Here is a 15,020-nt window from a genome sequence, read left to right as displayed (position 1 = left end):
CCCACTTTTATAGTCGGATTTACAATATGACTACAGAAAAATGATTGGCAGATCATAACGAGCTGATGTTGTTGATTCATACTGATGCATGGTTAATGCGCATTGACTCATTAGAGAAATATCACTCTCACAGAAAACATGCTTTGAAATATGTCTTTTATACGATGTGCGGAAAATATCCATGTATAGGTAAAAGTAAAAGAGAAATTATTTTCAGATAAAAAATTAAAGACACTACCCCATTACAGCTCCAGAAAGACAAATGTATATAATTTTATTGCATCTAAACGTCGATAGAGTCTTTTCTATATTATCATCAAGCCAATTTCTCCTCTTATCTATTTACCATGTTGAAAATCACTTAATGCTTACATTAATGTAAGGGTCACATTAAAATATTCAAGACTGAAAATTGTGTTTGAGAAACAGTAGAGCAGTATATTTATTTATGTGTTAGCAGGATTATTTAACAATCGATTAAATCAGTTATAACTTATTCGAAACGAATGTCCCTTTTTATGTCGATGTTTGGTATAAAACCTTCAATTTACTCATTTTAAGGACGGCCTTTTCTCTTGGTACCCAGTAAAATCTAACGGAATGAATGTCCAATATTTACAAACTAATTCACCACACACTAAAAGAAATGAAAACCTGAACTAATTTTAAGTAAGGAAAAATATCGAAATATTACCTAATACTGTGTTGCCCCTCAAACCGAAGATCAAATCCTGCGCAAAACTCGCCTGCCACTATGTTTTGCCAATTTCAATCGATTGTACGTGATCCAAAAAGACAAGAAGAAAAAAAAATTGTAATATTTTTATGATCTAGACCCAAATCGGTATCAAACTTGTTCCGAATCGGGGTAATTAAAAATTCCAACCAGCTTTTGCTTTTGGTGTGATTAGGGAGATCTTTTCTACAGTTTCAATAATGCAAGAGATAATAGCATTTAGAATCATCTAATGTAACCTGTATCATTTAGTTGTTTCTGCAGTTGCTTTCTTGTAATAAATATACTGCTCTACTGTTTTTCAAACACAATTTTCAGTCTTGAATATTTTAATGTGACCCTTACATTAATGTAAGCATTCGGTGATTTAATGGAAGGGAATATTTTCAACCTAGTTCACAACTTTAGTTCACTGAATCCATGGGCAGTCATCAGATTGGTCGAAGATTTTCGCGCTTGTTTTTAGTAGACACAACTATTATGGATCTGGAAAACAATCTAATCCGTTGTGATTTTAATTAGTCAGTCTAATAAGACAACTATTAGCGCGTTATTTCAATCTGGTATTAGACACCAGCTTCAACGCAGCTCATTCCATGATATGCGTATTTATATGCTGACACAATGTCGAGGTTCAGTTTGTCAAGTCAAAACCTAATTTTTGCCAAATAATGTTGTGGAGAGATCACTGGTTATGTCCTTTTGGCGTTGTTGCGGTCGATGAGGGATACACATTCACGTTTGACTTTAGTAACCCCATATTATATAATTATAAAAGGTTGCATTCTTTTGCTTTTTTATCACAGTTATTGAACATTTATTGCTCAAGTGAGAAGTAAGGTAAATATGGGTACAACTTCATTATATTTTATCCTCATGCCTCATGTATTATATACATGTACATCGCATACATACCCCCACTTAATACATCGCATACATACCCACCACTTAATACATTGCATATATACCCCACACTTAATACATCGCATACATACCCACCACTTAATACATCGCATACATACCCCACACTTAATACATCGCATACATACCCCGCACTTAACACATCGCATACATAGCCCCGCACTTAATACATCGCATACATACCCCGCACTTAATACTTTGATTCTTCTATACCTCTTGTAGTATCACAAACACACCTCATACCTCGGTATTTCAGATAACGCACTTCATACTTTATAGATTATCAATACATCGCGTAAGCACTTTCACTTCTGGTGAAGTGGCATTCCTGTTGACTATACTACTCATTCATGAATAGGCTGGAAACATTAAAATGAATGGATGCATACATAACCATGTCACACACATATAAGGAAATGTATGTATTCATTCACAGACATCAGGAATTGTAAGTGAATATATCGTTACAGAAATTGGATTTCTTGGTTGGCTATTACAGCATTTCCTCTGACATTAAGAATCCCATCTTCTACTACCTCAGTGGTAAGAAAGAAACCAAGACTTTGTTTAGGATCATTAGTATTTTCCCATACTCAGAGCATAAATATCTCAGATGGAAATTTTCTGCAGTAGCATTCTGCCTTCACCAGTAACTAATGTTTGTCACGTGATACGAAGAGACCGTCGTGGATGGGTAGTGATTCAAGTCCCTCAACCCTGTTTAGTGTTGGCCTCCGCTGTCGTATTTGGACATAGAACACAATTAATTTTACTATATGTTCTCTACATTTGTTTCTCAGTACTGACCTTTCCACTGTGTGACAATCAATACAAATCGTATGTTAATCTAAAATACCTTCAAAGATGACTTCACGGTGAAGTTCTCGTCAAAGGTTGACCTGCTCTTTATTGAGATGCTGGACTGTCAACATAGCAGCATGTAAACAGAACACAGATTTCACTTCCGGATCATCACCAAGGCCTTATTACTCACTGTGCACTGTCGCCGAAATACACACAGACAACAACATACTTAGCTCATATTCTCAAGAATAAACAATTACCTTTAAATCCCTACCAAAAAAGCATAAATAAAACTCTTATATCACCATCACAATGAGAGAGGGAAAAATGTTCTAAAAATAGACGAGAACTACATTCGTGGGTACTGAACTGGAAGTATTAATTGTGACCCGATTCCTGACAGGGTTAGAAAATTTTACCTCCATGGACAAAACTTCCATCCGTGATCAAATCAATATCTCTTAAATACTTCTGCAAAGTTTTAAGGAATTTCATCCATGAATAGGACTGTTACAGGCTTTTTGCTGACACCACTGTAACACAAGCACAAGCCAATTCCAAATGGCCGAATTTCAAAAATGCACAAAACTTAAAGTTTAATTGTGATTTTGCTAATCAAGATAAACACTTCAAGTAAACTGTAATTAGTTTTTAGTTCTAACACCAATCTGGAAATTACTAGATATTAAACTTGACTGTTTAACTTTCTTAGAAAATTCCATTTTAAAAAATGATACATATTTTGATATGAAAATTGAAATTTAACTTAAATTTTAATGAAAATGTAAAACCTGAAGTTGACAAATTTTGTTCTATGGAAAAGTCTCTCCATTTCTTTGTCATAAACATCAATGGTTTTCCTTATCAGGTGTGAAGCAATTAAACCAGAGCTTGTCAATGAAAGGTAACACCTGAAATCTGGTAGCATCTAAATACGCAAGCTAGGTCTAACCAAGTACATGACATCATTTCCACCCATGAAGGGGAGGAGTCTTCAGATGTTAGACTTCCAGTAGTATTGAAGAGTTGGCGAAGTTCTCTGAAACCAAGCTAGCATGCCTTCTCCTAGTTATATAAGTGAGAGAGAGAGAGGATGATTCTTGTATTTTACATGCAGTTATTGTAACTGAAACCATGAAGGGGTACAAGAAGAGGAAGACAACTTTTTTTAAACCTGGATATATTCCACATAACAAAGGAGTCACATATCTGACTGATGATACTCTACCAAGTTCCAGTGCTGCATCTGTTCCAGTGACCAGAAGAATTGATGCAGACAAGTTCTCTCTCATAGCAGTGACAAAGCCGACAAATGGGGGTCTCAAGTCAGTTCAGGGACCAGACTGTAATGGCACACCTGGGTCTGCAAAAATTTCTACGACATCATCCAAAGCAAAACTGGACCAGAAAGAGACACATTTGAATGAGCACGATGGGACACGTATGATCTGTATGAAAAAAAAATGTTGAAATGTGGAATGATATCATTCCTCGCCATGGTAATCAAGTCAACAAATGTGGCAGACCAGAGTTCCATATCGCTAATGAAATAAAATGGGGACTTGCTTGGAAGCATACTATGATGTGTAAAAACTGCAGTTTTAAGTCACCAGAGTATAAGTTGTATGAGGAGATAAAAACAAATAAACCTGGCCCAAATCCTGCTGCTGTAAATATGATGTTTCAAGCTGGGCTACAAGATACACCAATGGGCAACACCAGGGCTAGATACTTTCTTGCAGCCACTGACATTCCGCCACCTAGCAGAACATCTATGCAAAGGGCCTCCAACCTTGTAAGCAAAGCAACTGTGAAGCTCAGCGAAATGGACATGACAGACAAGCTGAAACTAGTCAGACAAGTTAATGTTATGCGTGGTGTTCAGCATCCTGAGCAAATAAATGTTGCTTTTGATGCAAGATACAATGCCATTAGCTTTGGACATGAAAAGAAATCTGGTCAAAGTTCATCACAAGCTGTTGGAATTGCCTGAGAAACTGTTACAGAGAAGCAATACAGTGTGGGGACTACAGTAGAAAACAAGTTGTGTTGGACTGGATCATGGCTGAAGGGGAAAGGTTTTGATGTGCAATGTCCAGGAGGCCATGATGACTGCACAGCAAATCTGTCACTAGTTGCACCACATTCAGAGTATGAAATGGCAAGAGAAATGGGAAAAAAGTTTGTGCTGCAAGAGATTCTCATTAGACATGCAACAACAGATGGAGATGCACAGGCTGCTGCTGGCTTCCAAAATGCTTGCACCATTCTGCATCCAATGTGGAAAATAGAAAGACTCTCGGATCCCATCCATCTGGGTCGTTTACAGTTCAAACGGTGTAATTCTGCAATATTTAGTGAAAACATGTTTCCAGGAATAAGAACTAGAGAAGGAAAAAGGCTCAAACATAAAATTGTCAGCCAAGACATTAAAGCACGTTGCGGTTTAATCTTCAAGCAAATGATGGAGGACAATAGTGGTGATGTTACAAAAATTAAATGTCAACTTCCCCAAATACTGGATGCCACTCTGCGCTGTTATTCAGGGGACTGCTCAAAATGCCGGCATTATTCAAAGGTCTGTGGGGGAGGAAGTACTAACAGCTGGTGGATGCGATCAGCATACCTGGGCCCTCATCAAGTGATTCATCTCAACATGACAGAAAATGATAAGAATATCCTGCTAGAAGTTCTGAAAATGAAACTCTCCTGTGATGTTGTAGAAAGACTGCGACTGAACACAAACACATAGAAATGTGAGGCGGTGAACAGATCAGTCAGTGTTTCATTACCTAAAAATGTGAACTATTCCAGAAACTTTGAGGCGAGAGTTCATTCAACAATACATAGACTCAATAACAGCCTGGGATCATCACTGAAAATAAAAGTGACACACTTGGGAGGTAAACTTTCAACAAGGACTCTGAGATCACTGGAGATAATGGATAAAAACTGCACTTACCATCAGTTGTATCAAAAGCATCCCCAAACCAGGAAACGTATTCTAGCAAGACGAGGAAATATGATACAGGCCCATCTGAGGTACAGGACACAGCAAGGCAATAGGAAGTCTGACTACTGCAAAGGACTGCTAGACACCGAGGGCGATAACTCCTATGCAAAGGTTTAGCAGGAGCCAATGGACACTGCAGACAGAAAAAGTTATCTTAATTCCATGTGCAAAATGAAAGTGCTCAAAGACACCGCGAAGAACACATTGTACAGAAGGGAAAACTGTAGTGGGGAAATCCGTAGGTAACACAACGCATGTTATGTGCAGTTGTGTTACTTACTACCACCTGATGAGACCTATGGAGAGGTCGAAACAGTTTTCTCTGAATATGAAGACACAAATAAAGAAATTAAGAAGCAAAATAAACAAAGATTAAAAAATTCAAAATTCACATACCATGACATGACAAAACATGACTTACGAGACTAGCTGAATGAATGAATGAATGAATGAATGAATGAATGAATGAATGAATGAAACGAAGGAAGGAAGGAAGGAAGGGAGGGAGGAGGGAGGGAGGAATGTATTTAAGAAAGCACTGTCATACTAGCATGGTCTACTAAAATAAAGACCACACTCTTTCCTTTCTCCTTGTTACTCAACACATCCTCCATCCATCCATCCTTCCTTCCTTCCATGCCAGACATAAATTGATATGGATGTGGGTGGGTGTAAAGGATATATCATGATACCTGAATTTATTCCATATTACAATTTCAACTTTAACATGCAGTCTGGATAGTCACCATGACCAATGCAATGACCATAACCTTTGCAATACTGCCTATTATTGTTAACGGAATGACGATTTAGAATCAGATGATCCACATTCACACACAAACTATTATGGCATAAATGGGATGCATCTAGCTCCTTTGGTATAGTCAGACTTCTCAACTTCACCATCAGTGCCAGTCTGTGAACATGTTTTTTCTTCCATGTGTTTGTCACATGATCCTTATATGACAATAGGCCATATAATCCATTGGATGTTAGATTTCCTGTCCATATTTTACAAACACTATTATGTGCTATTACAGAATTTAATGAGATTTTCGCTGATAGGCTTTGAAAAAATCCTCCATTGCAACTTTTATATGGTGTAGGAATACATTGCAGCTAATAATAATGAGTGTCATCTCCAACAGATACCATTTCTGTGAGTTTATAGGGAAAAATTTATTTTTAAATTTTTAAAACTTTAAAATTAAGTTTAAAACAATTTAATTAACTTTTTTAATTTTAATTATATTTTCTGATTGTTACAGTCAATATACACATGGTGTGAAAATCTCATGTGTCTATCATTAATAATAAAATTTTATAGCGATTTAAAGTTGAATCAATGCTGCCCTGACATGACATATTACACAATTAATTTTACTATATGTTCTCCACATTTGTTTCTCAGTACTGACCTTTCCACTGTGTGACAATCAATACAAATCATATGTTCAAAGATGACTTCACGGTGAAGTTCTCGTCAAAGGTTGACCTGCTCTTTTTTGAGATGCTGGACTGTCAACATAGCAGCATGTAAACAGAACACAGATTTCACTTCCAAATCATCACCAAGGCCTTATTACTCACTGTGCACTGTCGCCGAAATACACACAGACAACAACATACTTAGCTCATATTCTCAAGAATAAACAATAACCTTTAAATCCCTACCAAAAAAGCATAAATAAAACTCTTCTATCACCACCACAATGAGAGAGGGAAAAATGTTCTAAAAATAGACTAGAACTATATTCGTGGGTACTGAACTGGAAGTATTAATTGTGACCCGATTCCATTTCGATCGCCTCCTTCAGCTTCGTTTTCCATTTCTGATGTGATCACCTTGGTTTGGCTGGGGAAGGTGAAATGTCCCATATTCCTATAATTTCATTTATGAGGGGAATAGGGAAAATTAATTTTGCCAGACTAGACGATACCAGCTTCTGAAAGTGCAATAAATGAATTACCAAATATATAAAATGTTAAAAAAAAATTATTGACTGTTTTCTTTTTAGTTTGTTTGTTTCTTTTTTCAACCTCTGAAGTCCAGGAAGTTAAAAATGATCAAACGGAGCTAGCAGTGTTTTGAGAGGTGGACATTTGAAGTAAGGCCAAGCTGTATACTCTATAACCCATATTACACCCATCAATCATACACCAAAATAAAGGGAAACAACGGTTCTTTGAATAATGTCTAAGATATACAAGGTCCTTTTTAAATAGCCAGTATAACCAGTGAGGAAAACCGGGGAAATAGTGCGTTACCTGAATATTAATGATGAAGTAGGGAAATTGATACATGCCGTACCCATTGTATTGATCATGCACATTTGTAAGAAGTCCCATCCTGATAAAAGAGAAGAAAGATAATAAACTAGATATTCGAATAACGCGGATGAGATAAACTTAAACAAGAACCGTATGATCAATGTCGATGAACTCGTTAAAATTACTGATGCTGCTACTAGAAGATCTGTGCAAAGACGTGTCGATACAAATATTTGATTAAATAATTTTAAAGTTATTAGAAAATGGAGAGAACAAAGTGATGATAAATCTACCAAACAAGAGCAACCAAGTTTTAGGAACTCGAGAACAAAAAGATAGAGGAGAATAAGACGAAGATTTCAGACGTCCATGATATGTTTAAAACGGCATTAGCCGGTATAACCGCCTCTTTATAAGCTTGACAAGCCATAACATATCGTGAAGAACCAAACTTTAAACCCACTGAGAAAGCATAAATAGTGAAATAGCTTCCTCAGTGGGTGGACGTGGCGGAAGTTAATAAGCCTACCAAGAATTACAATCACAAATTCAACAGTTGCAGAAGGAACCGAATGACGAGAGAGAATAAACAGAACCATGGAGTCCTTCAAAGGTTTGTTGATGACTCCAAAGCTTGTGTAGAAAGTTTGGATGATAGGTTGACCTAAATTAATAGGCAAATTAAAGAAGTCGATTGAAAGATAGTGGACTTATTGATTAAGGTTCTTGTGAATGCAATCCTTGTAAAACAGACGAGAAAAACCTATAATGTATCCATACCAGATTTAAATGAGCAGATCAAGTCTTAAACGATCAGAATTCTGTAACTCTTATAGCTAACAGAAATTCAATGACACAAGATACCAAGAGGTGCGCCGACAAAGAAATAGGTCATAAATTAGGTGTGGTACAATGTATGATAGAGAAATTGTTAAAAAGGGTGAAATGAATACGGAAGATTTTAAGCGATCTACAAGATGGAACAGAAACATTCAACACTGACATAAATGCAGAAATAGTCATAAAGATCATTGTATCTGCCACAAACTTAAATGGGAGCTTGATGGTCACATAACGAATTGGACAGCAAAACAGAATCTCAACACATAACGCCTGAAGTATAAAGAGTGATAAATATAAAGATGGGGTTATTTTAAGGGTTGATAGTAAGGATGAACTTGGACTGGTTTGGCAATTTCAAGACTGTAAATCTGAATAAAACGAAATGAAATTGGTCACCAAATTCTTCATTCTTAAGGTTTTCCAAATAACTTTAGTTGAAAGCTATGGGCTTGAATATGCACCACCACGTTTCATTGAACAAGTAGTTTGTACAATAAGTGGTAAGCTAATTGACGCAATTTAAGTAAAGAAATCTGTGTGTGTGCTTGGAATTGTAACAATCTTTCAGTCACATCTCTACGATGTCTACAGTGTGGCAGTTTATAGCGATGTCTAGCACTGAGACATCATGCCGCAGACATGTAGCATCATGTCCCACCCAGTCACATTATCATGACACCAGGTCGACCAGTCCTATCAATGACCTCTAAATGCTTAGTACCAAGCGAGGCAGCTGTTATTACCATTTGATAAGTCTTTTGGTATGACTCGACCGGGCTTCGAAGACGCCACCTCCCGCATCGGAGGCACCACTAGGCCACCGGAGCGATCTCACGTGATTGGCAGTGTTCTTTAACTGAATTATGGCTCAGTCCGTCTAATACCTCTAGAAGAGAGTCATCTTTGCGAGGTTGCATCTGTTTGTGTGTATAATGATTCTTTCCTAATAGCTGGTTTAGCTATGGACTGAGTGTCTTGACAGACTCTTGTATTTTGGTCCTTTGACATGCTTGTTTATAACATATAGGATTTGAGTAGTAAAGTGCTATGGCCAAGGACACGTCACATTAGCCGACCCTGGCTGATCCAGTGGTAAGATTTGAACCCACACCCAATCGGTCGCGAATCTGGCAGGTTAACCACTGAGTATCAGAGGCTTCCGATGATGATGCATTATAAGCAGATAACGAGGTTGAAAAGGAGGCTGAGAAGGAGAATAAACGGAGGGAAAATAAAAAATAAATGTTTTGTACACCGGAGCGGTCTAGCTTTTCACTGTAGGTGTCATATAATGCAAGCAATCAACGAATGTGTGTCAAGATTATGAGTAGAAACTGATTCGATTGCAAATGGTGCAAACTCCCGATGTACCATACTACCGTAGTTTGCAATCACGATAGCTAAACTAACTTCCATTACTTTGGACTCATACTGTCAGCATTGTAACCTAGGAACTCGGTCAGGTTTACTAAGCAAAAGTTATATATATATATATATATATATATATATATATATATATATATATATATATATATATATATATATATATATATATATATATATATATATATATATATATATATACTACCACCATGTCAGCCTATTCTGCGCCTCGCGTAATTCTGCGTAACGTTACGTCATTTCTGTAAATCTTGAATTACGTGTTGTTTCTGGTCGAAAATCCAATTTGTATGAAGAAAGAATGATCGTCCTTTAATTTAGGTAAGTGATATTCATAAAGTGTACAAAAGCCTCATACATTTATATTCTAAATGCATATTAAAATGTGATTTCTAAATGTTGGCAAGAAGACCCACTCGATGATCCTCTTGAACTTATAACCCAGAAAAGCCTATTTAATGTTTATCTTTTAGAATATTACAACTAAGTGCATTATTTAAAAGATAGAAATGTTTACCTTAGAACAATACTTCATCTTAATCCAAGTTTCTAATTGTGCGAGAAGTTGTCCCACACCTAGTTTATATTCTGCTAAACAACTTGTCAACTTGCCGTTCGAACGGATTGTCAAGAAATTCCACGGCGTGTAGTCTGTTTCGAAATTCTTTAGTAACTTCTTTCCCATAAACGAGACGTAGTAAACACATTAAATCATATTCATTATTGTTTCTCTCCAACAAAGTAAGTTATTTTTATAAAATGTTGAATTTTTTGGTTTAGTTTGCTTAATATCTCTTGCCATTTAGTGGGATTGTTATGTTGAATTTTGTAAACCAGCTATAAACCCGACCTAGTTCCTGGGCTGAAATGATGAGAGAAAGAGTCCGAAGTTATGCATTTTATTTCAACAGCCGATGCATAAACATTTCATCTTTACAAAACCATGCACAGGATAAGCTGATAAATCGCAAGTGATGAAAACACAAGGGTGGTATACAGTGTGTTCAAAATTAGTATAAATTTTAACAGAATCTTTGGGTAATTTTTCAGATGGTACGCATCGTAGTATTTTATTTTCGCCAATTTTGGTGACGGAAGCGGTGTGTGTGTGTGTGAGAGAGAGAGAGAGAGAGAGAGAGAGAGAGAGAGAGAGTTAATTGTATGATCAGTAGTAATGTTATTAAAGCAAAATACAAAATAAGCTCGGATTTATTAGTTGGCAGAAGCAGATACAAGTGCTTGGCAGAGAAATTTACTAGTAAAAGTTTATTATCAAAGTCCCAGCTGTTATCCAACCCAAGAAATACAGTTGCAACATTTCTAAACTGGTATCTTTATGTCGAGAACAAGCCAGCAAGTTTCAACATCGTATTACTATTGTTTTATACTGATCTAATATTACGATTTGAAAATGTCAATTAGAGAAACAAAATTGTTATTATATAATGACACAATTGTATCACATGCATATTATTATCTCAAACGATTTTGCGAGATGTCAGGAAATATTATGGGTTCATCATAAATATAATTTGTTTGCTGTCAACGACATTGGCTTTGTGATAAACATTCCAGCCAAAATATCGGTCGGAGTTTTAACTCTCTTGCTGGTTATACAATTCGAGTGAAATATGAAGAGGATGCAGAGCAGGACTTTATTTATACGCTAATCTGTGATGAGATTCCAATGGGGATGCGAGTTTATAAAGTGAATTGCAGTGCAACAAACAATGACATCGCACATGTGCTATTACAAGACGAATTTCAACCGCATCCTGCTTATGATCTGAACCAGCCGCCCAACAGAGGAATTATTAAAACAAAAACAAATTGTTGAAAGTCTTGGAAATCAATGTTACTTAAATATAATGATCCGTGGAACTAACAGTGAGTATGTTAGGTATTCCTCACACTGGCTTGTATTTGAAATTTTTAATGGTCAGATTCCTGGTGGATCATCTTAATAATATTAAAATCGACAATCGTCTGGAGAACATTGACCTTGTTACACAATAAGAAAATACTAGACGAGGTAAGGGAGGTAAAATTAATTTTAAACCTGCTCGTCCAGTTATATCAATTAACTTGGAGACAAAAGAAAAAATATTTCCTTCTAGTTCAGGAGCTGAAAAATATTTTGATATTTGTGTAGCGTCAATGAGGCGTGTCGCTGATGTTATTACAAAATGCGCCTTCTCAAAAAGATTTAATGTCAGAATCTTCTTTCAGTAGAAATCACCTGCTCTTTAATATCGGTGTCACGTCGCTACTTTAAAAAAAATCAATATTTTTGTTTAAAGTTTCCTTATCTTTTTCGACTAGAATCTTGCCGTATCGACCTCAGCATTGCTGAGTAAGACAAAATTATTTTTTCACGTTCTATTATAACGCTGATGTCGCCGCGAAACAAATTCTTATAGCTGACAGAATTGCTGTTGACAGATCAATTTGCAGAATATTTCTGAGATCTTTCCTTGTCAGACAACAGTAAGCCCACTTCATAACAGTATCCCTGTCATATCGAACAAATATATTTTGATATTTCTCAAGTTCTGATACCTCAGAATCTATTAGCAACACGCTAAATGCCGAGTAGGGATCATATTTATCACACTAAATACCGAGTAAGGATCGAGTAAGGATTATATTTAACAATAAAATTCACATATTTCCGTTCTTTTTCTTTCATTGCTCATAAATAGCTTTACAACGTCGAATAACAGGTTCATATTTAAGATTTTGCTCTGACGATGCGTCTTATTTCATCTGACATTTTATTACAGTAATTAGATAAAAGTTTTATATATAAGAGATGTCTTAAACAACTTTGTTGTTCGCGAAAAGATTGTCAGATCTTTACTCTGATATCGATCATGATCCTGTAGAGTGCAAACACTCGGAGTGTAAATTACATCAGGATTCTGAGAATCTAAAAAATGTTTACAGTATCAAGTTCGACTTATGTATTTACTTTTGTCGAAGATAAATTTGCTGATAAACCAGGTATAATACCTCAAGACGAACAGGCTTATGTCGCAACAAAATAACGGTACAATGTAAAATATCACCTTGCCAAAAAAGATTTTAAAAGTTTAATTTTACTATCTCTGAGCATCAGATATTATGGGATATGTTAAAACCATTTATGAATCGTGGACAACTAGAAGTTTATGGTCATCAAAACAATATAAAATTTTATTTTCTATTTGTTAAGATTTTCAACCTGATTGGAGAGTGCAAGCAGTCTACACTAACAACAACGCGAGGACAACATTTAATGTAATTGTGCAGGCTAGTGAAATATAAGTCTGTCCCTTTGAAATGAGAAAAGATTTATCATGACTGGATCACATGATTCGTAGTACCCAACGATCTAATAAAACATTGATGAATTTCACTAGGTGGTATCCAACTATTAAAACTATCACTACAATCTCTCCATTTAACCAAACGTCGCTTACCTTTTCTTGCCATTACTCGCTCGATGACGAATATATCCTGATCCGTCTTTTGTAGTCTCTGTTCCTAAAATCTTACAATAACATTCTCTCCTGCTAGATACTTCAGCTTACATGTAACATGTTTTGTTGTTACAATTTTATCCACAACAAATACTTCCTCTGACCAGTTTGGAGCGAATCCTTTTTCGAATGTTTTCTTCACTAACGAAATTCTAACACGATCACAGACTTTAAACTTGTGTCATCGGTACATATTCTCGTTCACTAGTATTGTATTTTTGACTGCTTCGTTGGGCGACATTCTAAGCGTTTTATGTTTGGTGCTATTGTAATCTGAGACAACCTTTGGCAGGTCGTCAACATATATGTTAGTGTTTTCAGCTGTCAGTTGCTTATAGATCTTTTATTTTAACGTACAATTAAATCTCTCTACGGCAACACTTTTATTTTCATTTCCAGCGACGTGCTTGCTGGTGTTATTGTGTTCCAGAAACTGCTCGAATCGCTAATTTAGAAACTCCGTTCCTTGACCAGTCCAAATTTTATTTGGTTTTCTTTCCGTGTTGATAATAATACATCACATCACATTAGTTATGGTTTTTCTAGTTTTATCTGTGTAACTAAACGCGTATTTACTAAAACTATCACCTACGTTCATCAGATACCTTTTGTAGTCGTTGTACTTAGCCAAGCTTGACATATCAGCTAGATCTAGTGCCCAAATGTCATCAACTGCATTTGCGATAACCTTTCATCTAGGAACCTTTTTATAGGTTTATTAAGTTCATGTGCGAGAGTGATTTGCACTCCGTCATCTCCTAGTTGGGGCTGAGGCGCATGAGCCTTACCAAGCCGGGGCTTTTCAATCCCAATTTTATATTTTGCTCCAATGAGACCTTGTACTAGCTTACAATAAATTCGCTCTCGTATTCCACTAGGTCTCATATCTCTAAGCTCGTCAAGCATAATACTGTCACAACCAGATTTATCATTTTCATTGTCACGATAAAATTTGTCAAAATGCATTTCAATTGCAACGATCTGATTATACGGTTCTTCTCCTGGAACTAGATTGTCATTTTCATCAAGTTGTTTAACGAGCTGAGTCCAAGGACCTGTGTAACTATGAAAAGGCAAAGTCCATCGACGACTGGGTTTCGGTAATTTGCCAATTAACTTGTGAATATCTAAGCCGGGTCTGATTACAACTAGTTAGCTCTGCATTTTTATTATAATTTAATCGTCAACTAAAATAACATCAATAAGTCTTAGCATTCCTCCAGGTAGTGAGTCACTCAGTTTAACTTGTTTAAGAAACATACTCTTTTGTCTGCCATATGTGGAACAGATACTTTTAAACATTAGTCTGCTATTATTAGTTATTTCCATAAATCGTTTGTGTTTTCTGTTTTACTTCTGCACTTGAGACAAAACGTAGTAATTTTTTATACTGCTCTGTTAGATGAAATTGCAATTTTGTCGTTTTCCAGGCTTGTTTAAGGTGTAAAATTGCAATATAAATTTCAGAAAATCACCATTTGTCCCAGACATTTGTTTAATAAACATAACA

Source organism: Sinohyriopsis cumingii, chromosome 17, assembly GCF_028554795.1.
Source record: "Sinohyriopsis cumingii isolate HCF-2022 chromosome 17, ASM2855479v2, whole genome shotgun sequence".
Lineage (NCBI taxonomy): Eukaryota > Metazoa > Mollusca > Bivalvia > Unionida > Unionidae > Sinohyriopsis > Sinohyriopsis cumingii.
This window is presented reverse-complemented; position numbering follows the sequence as displayed.